General features: G+C 42.0%; 2 long non-coding RNA genes across 2 annotated transcripts; both read right to left on the bottom strand.

Annotated features, from left to right (window-relative positions):
• Positions 1 to 1,208: 1,208 nt before the first annotated feature.
• On the bottom strand, positions 1,209 to 2,811 carry LOC106560423 (uncharacterized protein C1orf87 homolog). The gene is made up of 3 exons (XR_001318598.2): positions 2,555 to 2,811; positions 1,994 to 2,145; positions 1,209 to 1,739 (listed from the first exon to the last, which is right to left on the bottom strand). It is a non-coding gene; the product is annotated as an uncharacterized protein C1orf87 homolog (long non-coding RNA).
• A 134-nt stretch (positions 2,812 to 2,945) lies between these two features.
• Positions 2,946 to 4,892, bottom strand: LOC106560425 (uncharacterized). Its single transcript, XR_001318601.2, has 3 exons — positions 4,513 to 4,892; positions 4,115 to 4,248; positions 2,946 to 3,796 (listed from the first exon to the last, which is right to left on the bottom strand). It is a non-coding gene; the product is annotated as an uncharacterized lncRNA (long non-coding RNA).
• Positions 4,893 to 16,022: the final 11,130 nt, after the last annotated feature.

Here is a 16,022-nt window from a genome sequence, read left to right as displayed (position 1 = left end):
AATATCTGTTGTAGTACAACACCGTAGTTATGTTCAATGATGTTCAAACCTCAGGCATTTACGGCTACTGTAGTACAATAATGAGGTTATGTTCAATGAAGTTCAAAACTCAGGTGTTTACTGAGCTACCTGTCGTCACTAGGCAGACAACTTTACAGGCATAGGCTCTCGAGCACTGGCTCATTCTTCGTTTGCTATTTATTAAAGTTATAACTAAATATTTAAAAGCTGCAACATATAAAACAAGATACAACAGGTACGAATACTTAACGTAATTGTAGAATAAAACTTACCAAACAGTTTTTCAGTTGCTCTCCTCAAGTCGATATTTTACTTTCGGTTTCACAGAAATGAAACAATCAAATGCATCCTTGTTGTCCATCGCTTCATGGGAGTGGTTTATTGACATTCTTAACAGCAATACACCTTCCCCGAAAGATAGTATGATTTCAAGCAGTCGGCTAGCCTAGGTTTTAAATGTCTTTGCGTTAATCCATACAAATTGTACAGCTTTCATAATTGTTATTTTCCCATCTCATAACTGGAAGTGCCGCTGACCTGTTCTAAATCACCTCTGAATTCTAGAGCACAATGTTTGGAAAATCACAACAACATAAACATCAGGCACAGTTTTATGTCAAGATTGCAAGGTGAGTGGACAAAAGATAAGACACTAATCATAACACCTTCATTTTCTCTGTTTTCACTCCAAATTATACTGACATTGATGCACAGAGAATTCCACATAGAATCAGAATAATTCAATAGGATCATTGTATTGATGCCACTATATTGACCACCCTTAGGACCTATTCTATCCAGATACAATGCGTCGGTGGGCCCAGTGGTGTGTGCTGAATCTGGTGAGACTGATGCTGTGGCTGTTAGCCCTGGCTATACTGACTGTCCTGGTAGCCCCTGACCTGCTGTGGAGCCTGACTGGGGGAGAGCCATAGGAGGTGTTGACGAAAAGCCCCTTTTGTTCTACAGTATGTCCCAAATGACCTCTTCTGTCTATAAAATCCAGATGAAGGCTACATGCTGAAACAAATTGGTTTTTCAAAACAAATATTTATTTTAAAATCAGCTTTGTCCTCCATGAGTGGCTGAAATAGCCTCTTCTATTTAGGTGTGGACAGGGTTGAAGGAGGGTCTGTCTCTGCTCACTCTGATCATATCATAATGAATCATAAGGGGGGAAAAAAGCATCTAATCAACAATGGAATTATTTTCAATTAACTCTGCAACTCTTCCAACTATTTACTTTTTCACAACTGCCACCAGTTTAACATCAAAACATATTAACATTGTAAAACAAAAACATAAAATACATTTCATGCTGAAACCCTCATATTAAACACCAATGGTATTAACTAAGTTAATGGTTTAAATTTAAGATAGTGTTTTACAGCATTATCATTACATTTTTATTTGTAAAATATTTTACATGTAATAAGCCTTATCTGCCCAAATGTTGCTTTCTAAACAAGACTCACATTACATAGTAGCTACTACAAAGATAATGCCAATATTTACTTACATACATAAAACAGTCCTCACCAAACACCTTCATCACAGTTCCTTTAGGTACTGTAGGGCTGTGTCCAGGTGGACATTGCCCTGTCTTCTCCCTCCATGACCATGGGTGACCTCACTGATCCCCAGGGGACTCAGGTTCAGGTTGAACATGTGGTTGTAGTTCTGAATCAGACGTCTGGCTTTGTCCTGGTCTATGTAACCTGAAATGGCAGACAGATGTCAAATTCTGTCATATACTGGTAGTGTAGTTCATTAGTGCTGATGTCTCTTTGAAATTAATGTTTACTGTACATCAAATAATATCCCCAATTCATTTAGTAAGAAAATCTATATCATCAGAATTATATCAGTGATTTAAAAAAAAAAGTTTTGCATTTAGTACATTAGTTCCCTATATTTCAGGTAAAACAGCCCATTATGATTTATTTTGACAAATCAACTTTTAAAACTGTACCAGTGTTCTGGCTGTCACATATGTGCATGGCTCTCTCCATTCTCTGGAACCCTTGGAGCCATCTTTCTGTTTCCATGGGATCCACAGAAGCTGGTGGGGGCTCAGTGCAACCCCTGGGGACTCCTCGTGTGAGACACATGCCCAAACTCTGCCTGTCAAAATATCAACAAGGACTTTCAGCAAGATTTAAAGAAGAGAACTATAGAGATGCAAGGGCTGAGAAAGACAGCTAGATGTATTTTTATAGAAAATAAGAAAATGGAAGAGAATAGAGAACCTTAATGTCATCTTGCAGCTCTTTGGGTAACACAATACCACTGAGGAATTGTAGAAGGTCTTTGTAAAGTCTCAGGCTCTCATACAGTTGCACTGATGTGAATGAAATATCAACTATAAACTATAAAATGTTGTAACAGTCAACTTATTTTACTGGAGGCCTTCTGCTTGCCACTACCTTGAATGCCATGCTGCAGTAATACTTGAAGTGGTGAACCACAAGTATTTCCTATAAAAAACAAGACCATAAATAAACTCCTTTGTGATGTTTAATTTCAACCCTACCTGAGCTGGATGGTCAGCATCACAGAACATTAGGAGGAGCTGACGGAACGTTGTTAATCCCAGTGGAACCTCGTGTCTCAGAAACGCCTGAGTGATCTGTGATTGGCTGATGGTCCCTTTGAGGGCAGGTTCAATTGCAACAACTTCCTCCTGAATGGTCCTCAGGGGTGAAGAAGCCTGCCAGTCAGCCAGCTGCTCACTGATGGCCAATGAGAGACAGTCTTCCTGTTCTTCGACATCCACGTCTTCGGTGCCCGGGGAACAGTGGGTTAACTGCCTTGCTCGGGGGAGAATGAAAGATTTTTACCTTGTCAGCTCGGGGATTCGATCCAGCAAGCTTTTGGTTACTGGCCCAACGCTCTAACCACTAGTGGGCTACATATAAATATATTTATATAGAATGATTCTATTTCTATGGTGGGGAATCAGAATAAGCCTTTGTTGAGCTCCACACCAGTAGGACGTGATAATCAGTAGAAATAAACAATGCCATACAACTTCATGAAGCGTGGGCATCATCTGTTTTATGTATGAAAGTGGTGATCACTGTGCAGACCACGGTTTTGTTTGAGTAAAATAAAAATTAAATCAAGTGATCACAGTTAGGCCGTAGTTTGAATTAACCTTCTCCTCCTCAGATGCCCTTGCTGCTGTTCCTACTCTGAGTTCAGTTCTTATGACAGCTGGGTTCTTCTGATGGATGTAGGACAGGGAACGGTCACCAGAGGGAGCTGTCACACACAGTCTGTTTGGGGCCTGTCAAGTGAACCCAACACTCAGTGTTTTGAGCTCTCCACTAGAAAGATACAGCTCACTGGGAACAATGTACCGTATACATCAACGAAATCCCGTAACCATAGGGTTTATGTCACCTTTGTCTATCTATCTTGAAATATACTACTCATGCAATGTCATCTTTTCACTATGTATTATTGTTATATTTTCTTTTTTTATTCAACATATAAAAGAGGGTAGATACCATTTTTTAAATAATGTACAATTATATATTTTTCTAAGCTACATGATAATAAATAATAATAATAACATAACTTAATAACATAAGTATAACGACTATATTACGGTTCAGGGTTTACCTTGTGGAGCGTAGCCTGAAAAGCTGACCCCACACCCCCCTCAGCCTCAGCTTGTCTGTGTGATCTGGCCACTATAGAGTCCTGTTTGTCTGGTGGTTCCTTCATCACATTACCCACAACCGCCAGAGGAATAGCTGCTCCATTCACCCTTGTGCAAAGTTAAAGAGATATGCATCGAGATCCAGTTAAGTCACAGTAATAAGCAAGTGTAAGATGTAGTTTTTTGAAGCAGAATTACCATTGAGACTTTACTGCTACTTTACTTGAATGAAAAGTAAAGTACTCATTCTATTGTATAGTATTCTATGTTTTTCTATTCCATTCTATTGTATAGTATTCTATGTTTTTCTATTCCATTCTATTGTATGTTATTCTATTCCATTCCATTCTATTCTATTTTATGCCATTCCATTATTTTCTATTCTTAGAACACAGCTTGATCTTTGATCGACCTGATTCAACTCACTTGTCTGTCTCTTCTGTGATGAAATACTTGACCTGTTTGCTGCCTATGATCTTGACAACTAGTCTGGGGACTGCTTTAGTTCCAGAGGTATTTCTCAGGGCTATGATACAGGTAATGAGATATGTAGCGATCCCCTAGAGAGAGATGGAGGGAGAGGAAAACAGCACAGATTCAGTTGGTCAGAATAGAATACAGAGCAGAAGAAGGCAGTCAAGGTTTCACAAGAATTCTTCCCTGAAAATTATAAATTAAATAATTTTACTGTTTGTCCTTTGTTCTGAGTAGTATGATTATTTAACCACCTCTCTTCTACACAGCATTGTGAAAGATATTTGGCTATGTTCCATATTGGATGCCTCAGAGCTACTACATATCACAGAGTAAAGAATATTACTCACATGAGCAATTAGTCCTTACACGTCTCCACCTGTAGGCTATAGGTTAACCTTTGAAAATCACCATGTAGATTATTTTACCATGAGCTATGTCCATCATCTCAATCAATCATCAGGTGCTAATGTACTGTACTGTGAAGCCCTCTGTGTGAAGGGTGAAGCTAGGTAGACCGACTCATAAAACTTCTGGCTTCTGTGCTGTGTATGTTCTTTCTGTACCTTGGTTACCTGCCTCACCCCGCCTCTCCCCTGAGCTGTGAGCAGAGCAGCAACATAGGCCCAGTGCTCAGCAGGCTGATAATCATTATGGAAAATGAAAACGAGTGTTTCTTATTGGACAACTTTCTTGTTGGACAGACAGTTCCTTGCTTGAGCCTAATGAATACGACCCAGATGACCTTGTGTGTGTCAGATGACTAGCTGGCCTGGCTGAGAGAGTTATTTAAGTGTACAGACTTTGGTGATTTATTGTAGTGTGTTTTTATTGACATGACCTGCATCAGGGCAAAATAATAAAGCATGGGGACGGGGAAACAGAGAGCAAGATGAACTTGGGGCTTAAAGTCAAATCAACAGGACTTAATGGAGAGAGAGAGAAATAACTTATTTTTAACCTGTTTAGGATAGGGGGCAGTATTTTCACGGCCGGATGAAAAAAACTTACTCGATTTAAACTGCTTACTACTCTTGCCCAGAAACGAGAATATGCATATTATTAGTAGATTTGGATAGAACATACTCTAAAGTTTCTAAAACTGTTTGAATGGTGTCTGTGAGTATAACAGAAATCATATGGCAGGCAAAAAACTGAGAAAATTCCAAGCAGGAAGTGGAAAGTCTGAGAATTGTAGTTCTTCTTTTGATTCTCTATCGGAACTACAGTATCTGTGGGGTTACGTTGCACTTTCTAAGGCTTCCATTGGCTGTCTAAAGCCTTCAGAAAGCGGATTGAGCCTTCTCCTGTCTCTGGGCAGAGTATAGTAGCTCACTTTCTGAGTGGTCTGCCTGAGGACAAAGGGATTGGATATATGCGTTCCCGCGAGCATGCAATTTTTTCTTTTTCTCCTTGAATGAATACACTATTGTCCGGTTGGAATATTATTGCAATTTTACGATAAAAATACCATAAAAATGGATTTTAAACAGCGTTTGACATGCTTCTAAGTACGGTAATGGAACATTTGGACTTTTTGTGTCTCGAAATGCGCTCGCGCGTTACCCTTTGGATAGTGACCTGAACGCACAAACAAAACGGAGATATTTGGACATAAATATGGATTATTTGGAACAAAAACAACATTTCTTGTGGAAGTAGCAGTCCTGGGAGTGCATTCTGACGAAGATCAGCAAAGGTAATACAATATTTCTAATACTAATTCTGAGTTTATGTTGCCCCGAACTTGGCGGGTGTCTGAATAGCTCGCCGTGATGGCGAGCTATGTACTCAGAATATTGAAAAATGTGCTTTCGCCAAAAAGCTATTTTAAAATCTGACACAGCGATGGCATAAAGGAGTTCTGTATCGATAATTCTTAAAATAATTGTTATGTATTTTGTCAACGTTTATGATGAGTATTTTTGTAAATTCACCGGAAGTTTTTGGTGGGAATGCATTTTCTGAACATCACGCGCCAATGTAAAAAGCTGTTTTTGGATATAAATGTAAACTTGATTGAACAAAACACACATGTATTGTATAACATAATGTCCTAGGAGTGTTATCTGATGAAGATCATCAAAGGTTAGTGCTGCATTTAGCTGTGTTTTGGGTTTTATTGACATATATGCTTGCTTGGAAAATGGCTGTGTGGTTATTTTGATCTACGTACTCTCCTAACATAATCTAATGTTTTGCTTTCGCTGTAAAGCCTTTTTGAAATCGGATAATGTGGTTAGATTAAAGAGAGTCTTATCTTTAAGATGGTGTAAAATAGTTGTTTGTTTGAGAAAATTGAATTGTGGTATTTTTAGTATTTCGCGCCATGCGATTCCATTAGCTTTTGGCTAGGGGTTCCGCTGGCGGAACGGCGTTCCGCTAGCAGAATGTCTGTCCACATTAAGATCCATTGCTAGTCAGTTCAAATGAATCATTACAATGAGGTGGTGGTGCATGGTTTTGAACCCCATGGAACTTCCATAGCCTTGAACACACCTGTTGAACATAATCTTTTGAGTTTTTGTTAATCAGATTTCTCTAAAATCTTATGTCATATCCTGTGATAAAAAGGTTGTCTTTGTGTGTTTGTTTGTTTGGAAACAGCTGAATGTGCTGTCCCCATTCTAAAGCCCATTCTAGCTTTACTGAAAAGGGAAATCTGTCCTACTACTTGAGCCAGACTAACTGTAAATTCATTAAATCATCATTAATTGGAATGGATTTCTAATTAAATGTGTGTCCATGATAAGGAAACAGGCCTAACTCTTGATAAGAGGCCTGGATATAGATAAAGAGGGAGCCTAATTGACATAATTACTTTATATTCCTTATGGAAATCAGTCTGAATCATTCAAGTTCTTATACCATTGTAATCTTTTGATTAAGTCATGGAATACAGCACAGACATTTTTTTTGTCATATCTGGCATTTGCCTAGATACACTATAAATGCACAGTACCAGTCAAAAGTTTGGACACACCTGCTCATTCATGGGGTTTTCTTTATTATTTTTTTATTTTCTAAATTGTGGAATAATAGTGAAGACATCAAAATGATGAAATAACACATATGGAATCATGTAGTAACCAAAAAAGTGTTGAACATATGAAAATATATTTTATATTTGAGATTCTTCAAAGTAGTCACCCTTAGCCTTGATGACAGCTTTGGACACTCTTGGCATTCTCTCAACCAGCTTCACCTAGAATGCTTTTCCAACAGTCTGCTGAGCACTTCTTGGCTGCTTTTCCTTCACTCTGCGGTCCAAGGCCAGGTCATCTGATGCAGCACTCCATCACTCTCCTTCTTGGTCAAATAGCCCTTACACAGCCTGGAGGTATGTTGGGTCATTGTCCTGTTGAAAAACAAATGATAGTCCCACTAAGCGCAAACCAGATGGGATGGCGTATCGCTGCAGAATGCTGTGGTAGCAATGCTGGTTAAGTGTGCCTTGAATTCTAAACAAATCACTAACTGTGCCACCAGCAAAGCACCGCCACACCACCTCCTCCATGCTTCACGGTGGAAACCACACATGCGGAGATCATCCGTTCACCTACTCTGCGTCTCACAAAGACATGGCGGTTGGAACCAAAAATCTCAAATTTGGACTCATCAGACCAAAGGACAGATGTCCACCATTCTAATTTCTAATGTCCATTGCTCATGTTTCTTGGCCCAATCAAGTCTCTTCTTATTATTGGTGTCCTTTTAGTAGTTGTTTTTTTGCAGCAATTCGACCATGAAGGACTGATTCAAGCAGTCTCCTCTGAACAGTTGATGTTGAGATTTGTCTGTTACTTGAACTCTGTAAAGCATTTATTTGCTGCAATAGCCCAAATAGGGCTATCTTTTGTATACCAACCCTACCTTGTCACAACACAACTGGTTGAGAGAATGCCAAGAGTGTGCAAAGCACCTTTTTGGTTACTACATGTTTCCATATGTGTTATTTCATAGTTGTGATGTCTTCACTATTACTCCACAATATGGAAAATAGTAAAAATAGAGAAAAACCCTAGAATGAGTAGGTGTGTCCAAACTTTTGATTGATACTGTATATGAAAAAGTATGTGGACACCTCTTCAAATTAGTGGATTCGTCTATTTCAGCCACACCGTTGCTGACAGGTGTATAAAATCGAGCACACAGCCATTCAATCTCCATAGACAAACATTGGCTGTAGAATGGCCTTACTGAAGAGCTCAGTGACTTTAAACCTGGCACCGTCATAGGATGCTAACTTTCCAACAAGTCAGTTCGCCAAATTTCTGCCCTGCTAGAGCTTCCCCGGTCAACTGTAAGTGCTGTTATTGTGAAGGTGAAACGTCTAGGAGCAACAATGGCTCAGCCGTGAGGCGGGAGGCCACACAAGCTCACAGAACGGGGCCGCCGAGTGCTGAAGCACTTAACGCGTAAAAATCGACCCTCACTACTGAGTTGCAAACTGCCTCTGGAAGCAACGTCAAGCAACACAAATCAAATCAAAGTTTATTTGTCACATGCGCCGAATACAACAGGTGTCGACATTACAGTGAAATGCTTACTTACAGGCTCTAACCAATAGTGCGGAGAAAAAAAGGCATGTGTGTGTGTGTGTGTGTGTGTAGGTAAGTAAAGAAATAAAACAACTGTAAAAAGACATTTGAAAATAAGAGTAGCAAAGCTATATACAGACACCGGTTAGTCAGGCATATTGAGGTAGTATGTACATGTAGGTATGTGTCACCTGAAGTCGGTTCCTCTCCTTGTTCGGGCGGCACTCAGCGGTCGGCGTCGCCGGTCTACTAGCCATTGCCGATCCACTTTTCATTTTCTATTTGTTTTGTCTTTGTTTCTACACACCTGTTTTTCATTCCCCTAATTATTGTTCATGTATTTAACCCTCTGTTTCCCCCATGGTGTTGTGCGGGATTGTTTTATGTCATGTTCGGTATGTTGGTGACTGGTTATTTCGACGGGTGCTGTTTTTTGCCTGTGCGTAAAAGTTGATGTTCGTGTGTTTGTGTTTGGGCAAGTGTAGTGTTTTACCTTGCACTATTCATTATTCTAAGTAAAGTTACGTTGCTCCCAATTCTCTGCTCTCCTGCGCCTGACTGCATGCACCAGCTACACCCACCATTATGACAGTATGGTTAAAGTGACTATGCATATATGATGAACAGAGAGTAGCAGTAGCGTAAAAATAGGGGTTGGTGGGTGGTGGGACACAATGCAGATAGTCCGGTTAGCCAATGTGTGGGAGCACTGGTTGGTCGGGCCAATCGAGGTAGTATGTACATGAACGTATAGTTAAAGTGACTATGCATATATGATAAACAGAGAGTAGCAGCAGCGTAAAAAGAGGGGTTGGGGGGGCACACAATGCAAATAGTCCGGGTAACCATTTGGTTACCTGTTCAGGAGTTCAGGAGTCTTAGGGCTTGGTGGTAAAAACTGTTGAGATGCCCTTTTGTCCTAGACTTGGCACTTCGGTACCGCTTGCCATGAGGTAGTAGAGAGAACAGTCTATGACTGGGGTGGCTGGGGTCTTTGACAAGAACTGGTCATCGCGAGCTTCATGAAATGTGTTTCATGGCCGAGCAGCTGCACACAAGCCTAAGCTCACCATGTGCAATGCCAAGCTTCGGCTGGAGTGGTGTAAAGCTCGACGGCAACGGACTCTTGAGCAGTGGAAACGCGTTCTATGACGTGATGAATCACCCTTCACTATCTGGCACTCCGACGGACAAATCTGGGTTTGGCGGATGCCAGGAGAATGCTTCTTCCCCCAATGCATAGTGCCAACTGTAAAGTTTGGTGTAGGAGGAATAATGGTCGGGCTGTTTTTCATGGTTTGGGCTAGGCCGCTTAGTTCCAGTGAAGGGAAATCTTAATGCTGCAGCATACAATGACAATCTAGACAATTCTGTGCTTGACTGGCCTACACAGAGCCCTGACCTCAACCCCATCGAACACCTTTGGGATGAATTGGAACGCCGACTGCGAGCCAGGCCTAATCGCCCAACATTAGTGCCCAACCTCACTAATGCTCTTGTGGCTGAACAGAAGCAAGTCCCTGCAGCAATGTTCCAACATCTAGAAGAGTGGAGGCTTTTATGGCAGCAATGGGGGGGACCAACTCCATATTAATGATTTTGGAATGAGATGTTTGACGAGCAGGTACTTTTGGTCATGTAGTGTATATAGCCAGTGGGACATTGCCTGCCTGCCTGCTTTTCCTGCCTTTTGTGCTGTTCCCTTGAAGGGTTTGGGGGCCTAGGATACACATTTCTCAATATAGTCTACTACCCCACTGTGGTCCCCCACTCTGTTTGATTTGCAGGGATTAAACCGTGAACCCACGGTAATGACTGTGGAAATGACTCCTCATTCTTCAGTGCATTGTCAGTCTCTACACGCCCCCATCCCCCTTTAAACGTCCTAATACGATTGAAGTGTGAAAGTCAAATGGTAAATCCCTGATCTTAATGATCAAACGAGCACTCGCAAAAAGGCTAAGCAGGTGCGTGCGGTGCGGTTCGGAAAAGAGAAGAGAAGAGAGATTCAGCGGATATCGGACACCAGTTAATTAAGGGCCCGATTACAGATGGCAGAATCCTCAAAGGTGCATCAGGGTAGGTGTGGGTAAAGCGTGAAATCACTATCCAAACTGAAAAGTCAGTCGACGTGAAGCATTCAACCACAGACTACTAGAGGAAACGAGGAAAGACTTGATGCAAGATGATGCTTTAAACCAGTCACTCTCCTACATGCAGCCATGCACTAGCATTTTTTCTGTTTATAAACCAAAATACTTCCTTTACTCCTCTCCTAATCTCAGAAACCCATAACTAAAATATCATGTAGTTGCATCAGATGTTACAATACCATTTATGTTATGTTGTCTGTCCATAAGAGGTTACTAATCTCCAGATTAAAAAAAACAAACATTCCAGATACCTCATGGGACCATTCAATCAAACCTAGTAGGTAAGTTCAAACAGTAATGTAACATATGTCAGCTAATGTCACATATAACTGTTGACCAAAACCATAAACTAAAATGACATACCTTTATAAGTAAAACACATAAATGACAATATTTAACTATGTTAAATGATACTGGATTTTATTGAACTGTGGATCCTATGTTGGGTTGGACATGCATGGGGTATTGAATCAAAAACTGAAGCAACTTGATTAAAAATTCCAGGTAGACTTACAGTATGTTCAGCAGGAGACACTGCACTAGACAGGAAAGAAGGATGTTATGATAGGAGACACTACCCTAGACAGGAAGGAAGGATGTTACGACAGGAGACACTACCCTAAATAGGAAGGAAGGATGTAACGACAGGAGATGCCCTAAACAGGAAGGAAGGATGTTACAACAGGAGACACTACCCTAGACAGGAAGGAAGGATGTTACGACAGGAGATACCCTAAACAGGAAGGAAGGATGTTATGACAGGAGACACTGCCTTAGACAGGAAGGAAGGATGTTATGACAGGAGACACTGCCCTAGACAGGAAGGAAGGATGTTACAACAGGAGACACTACCCTAGACAGGAAGGAAGGATGTTACGACAGACGATGTGATCCTGATTTTATCATATGGAGTTCAAATTCTGTCCCCAAAAGTGTCTAAGTGAACGGTAAGACAATAATGGCATGGGGTTGTGAATGATACAAAGTACACTAAGACTTTTCTGTAATTTCAACAGTAAGACACTGTACGATGCACAGTATAATACCATAAATGTGTCTTACAGCATTCATGCTGTAGATGGCACTGCATTATGAGTAAAATGCTGAAAAATATTCTTATTAACTGTAATTCGGAAGCCTCCTGTAAAAATGACTTTAACATACTGTATTTATTTACAAGAATAGCTTATGCCTACTAAAGGTTTCAAATGATCAGTTTCAGGTGCCAACCTTATGTTGTCAGGCGAGACACGTGAAGCTCAGAGAGTTTTGGTAAATATCTTCTTGAAGCAGCTGTGAAATGGAAGAGTATTTTCAGCAGCTGCTGGGTAGGTACGTTGACTTGTTTATAAGTACATTTATTGCTAGCTAACATTGACTTAGTGTACATTTCCTTAGCTAACCTAACTAGACAGCTGGCTAATGGTATGCTCTAAATTGCTCGTAAATATCTAGTGCGATGTAGAAAAACATCACCCATACATTTTTTTGGTGATTATAGGCTGTATCGCAGCCCCTGAGTGCCATAAAAATACACTGAGCACAGATTTGTGACCTCTATGTTTCCACCATTACAACAGAGAAATGGCTTGTTTCTAGCAGTTGTAAAGATGACCCATATTTCGTTCGTATTGACGGGCCGCATCTTGCATAAACCACGTTGTGGGCCGTACTCACGAGCTGCTAAAGCCGATGCGAATGATGAGTGCATCATGTTGTATTGAGGTGCCTGCCAACCTAAGGTGCAGTGCAACTGGTCGGCTGTAGCCTAACACAGTGTCGGCGGCGGAAGCTAGCAACATGGCACATTTTTTCCCCGCCCAAGATGATACAGTATTTCAAGTAGGATAGCAGCCTTCACAAGAAATAACTAATATTAGTCGCCATCTAGATGTCACCATGATATATTATTCTCAAAGGGGAGAGCATAAATGGCAATCCATTTATCTATCCAAGAGGGCGTAGCAGTTCAGACGTCCTTTACCCTCCTCTTGTCGTGTATCGTGTATATATATATTTACATATTTTTCTTCGCATTATCTTTTTACATTTTTTCTTCTAAAACTCAACCTCAAAGCACTCTCCTGCAACCCGCCTCACCAATTTAAAAAAGAAAGTATTATTTACCTCAAATCCGAAATCCACAACAGAAGCTAGCCAGAGGTTAGCCATTTTCACTGGCTAACGTTGGAGTTCAGCTAGCCACGGTTAGCTGTCCTCAGCTATCCATTAGCTCGAAAAGCTATCGCCAGTTTTTGTACAGCGCAACTCAGACCAGAGCACACCGGACCTATTCTCTCTCCTTTCCCCGATTACCGCAGGCTCTGGACATTTACACCTGGATCTTGCAGCTAACTAGCTGCTACCTGAGTGACTATTGGCAACGTCAGTCCCGGAATTAACACACATTATCCCGGAGCTAGCCAGCTGAAGAGTTCCGTCAGCCACTCGTGGGCTTTTCCTGAGCTAGCCAGCTGAAGTGTCTCCTGGGCTACAATCACCTATCCTGACCCGCTTTACTGCCCTTGCGGAGCCCCATTGGGCACTCACGACTGGACCACCGACTTTATCTGCCCGAGGGAGTTATCCAACTGGCCCCTCCGTCGCGACGTAACCTGATCGCCCATCTGCGGCCCACAGCTAACGATTAACGATTAGTTAATCGTTAGCTGTCTTATCGGCTGCTATCTGAATAGGTCTATCGGACACTTTTCTTGGGCCACTATAACTAACTATTTTGCCAACTTGGACTGGTCCCCCCTTCCACACGGAACCCCACTAACCCACAGACGGAAACGCACGAGGTGGCTAAAAACAGACCTCCCTCCATCTTCCACCAGCTTGCTACCTATGGCCCGGCTAGCTGTCTGAATCTAACTGGACCCTTTGATCACTCAGCTAAGTATGCCTCTCCTCAATGTCAATATGCAATGTCCATTGCTGTTCTGGTTAGTGTTTATTGGCTTATTTCACTGTAGAGCCTCTAGCCCTGCTCATTATACCTTATCCAACCTCTCAGTTCCTCCACCCACACATGCTATGACATCTTCTGGTTTCAATGATGTTTCTAGAGACAATATCTCTCTCATCATCACTAAATGCCTAGGTTTACCTCCTCTGTATTCACATCCCACCATACCTTTGTCTGTACATTATACCTTGAAGCTATTTTATCGCCCCCAGAAACCTGCTCCTTTTTCTCTCTATTCTGGACGTCACAGACGACCAATTCTTATAGCTTTTAGCCGTACCCTTATACTCATTCTTCTCTGCTCCTCTGGGGATGTAGAGGTGAATCCAGGCCCTGCAGTGCCTGGCTCCACTCCTACTCCCCAGGCGCTCTCTTTTGATGACTTCTGTAACCGTAATAGCCTTGGTTTCATGCATGTTAACATTAGAAGCCTCCTCCCTAAGTTTGTTTTATTCAATGCTTTAGCACACTCTGCCAACCCGGATGTCCTAGCTGTGTCTGAATCTTGGCTTAGGAAGTCCACCAAAAACTCTGAAATCTTCATCCCTAACTACAACGTTTTCAGACAAGATAGAACGACCAAAGGGGGCGGTGGTGCAATCTACTGCAGAGATAGCCTGCAGAGCTCTGTCCTGCTATCCAGGTCTGTACCCAAACAATTTGAACTTCTACTTTTAAAAATACACCTCTCCAAAAACAGGTCTCTCACCGTCACCGCCTGCTATAGACCCCCCTCGGCCCCTAGCTGTGCTCTGGACACCATATGTGAACTGATTGCCCCCCATCTATCTTCAGAGCTCGTGCTACTAGGTGACCTAAACTGGGACATGCTTAACACCCCAGCCATCCTACAATCCAAGCTTGATGCCCTCAATCTCACACAAATTATTAATGAACCCACCAGGTACAACCCCAAAGCCGCAAACACTGGCACCCTCATAGATATCATCCTAACCAACGTGCCCTCTAAATACACCTCTGCTGTTTTCAACCAAGATCTCAGCGATCACTGCCTCATTGCCTGCACCCGTAATGGTTCAGAGGTCAAACGCCCTCCACTCATCACTGTCAAACGCTCCCTGAAACATTTCAACGAGCAAGCCTTTCTAATCGACCTGGCCCTGGTGTCCTGGAAAGATATTGACATCATCCCGTCAGTAGAGGATGCCTGATTATTTTTTTTAAATGCCTTCCTCACCATCTTAAATAAGCATGCCCCTTTCAAGAAATTTAGAACCAGGAACAGATATAGCCCTTGGTTCTCCCCAGACCTGACTGCCCTTAACCAACACAAAAATATCCTGTGGCGTTCTGCATTAGCATCGAACTGCCCCCGCGATATGCAACTTTTCAGAGAAGTTAGAAACCAATACACACAGGCAGTTAGAAACGCCAAGGCTAGCTTTTTCAAACAGAAATTTGCTTCCTGCAACTCAAACTCTAAAAAGTTCTGGGACACTGTAAAGTCCATGGAGAATAAGAACACCTCCTCCCAACTGCCCACTGCACTGAGGATAGGAAACTCTGTCACCACCGATAAGCCCACTATAATTGAGAATTTCAACAAGCATTTTTCTACGACTGGCCATGCTTTCCACCTAACTACCCCTACTGCATTCAACAGCACTGCACCCCCCACAGCTACTCGCCCAAGCCTCCCTCATTTCTCCTTCTCCCAAATCCTTTCAGCTGATGTTCTGAAAGAGCTGCAAAATCTGGACCCCTACAAATCAGCTGGGCTTGACAATCTGGACCCTTTCTTTCTAAAATTATCTGCCGAAATTATTGCAACCCCTATTACTAGCCTGTTCAACCTCTCTTTCGTGTCGTCTGAGATTCCCATAGATTGGAAAGCAGCTGCTGTCATCCCCCTCTTCAAAGGAGGTGACACTCTTGACCCAAATTGCTACAGACCTATATCCATCCTACCCTGCCTTTCTAAGGTCTTCGAAAGCCAAGTCAACAAACAGATTACCGACCATTTCGAATCCCACCGCACCCTCTCCGCTATGCAATCTGGTTTCAGAGCTGGTCATGGGTGCACCTCAGCCACGCTCAAGGTCCTAAACGACAACGTAACCGCCATCGATAAGAAACAATACTGTGCTGCCGTATTCATTGACCTGGCCAAAGCTTTTGACTCTGTTAATCACCACATCCTCATCGGCAGACTCAGTAGCCTTAGTTTCTCAAAC

The sequence above is a fragment of the Salmo salar genome, chromosome ssa10, assembly GCF_905237065.1.
Source record: "Salmo salar chromosome ssa10, Ssal_v3.1, whole genome shotgun sequence".
Taxonomy (NCBI): Eukaryota; Metazoa; Chordata; class Actinopteri; order Salmoniformes; family Salmonidae; genus Salmo; species Salmo salar.
The sequence above is the reverse complement of the archived record's forward strand: the minus strand, read 5'-3'. Positions and strand labels throughout refer to the sequence as shown.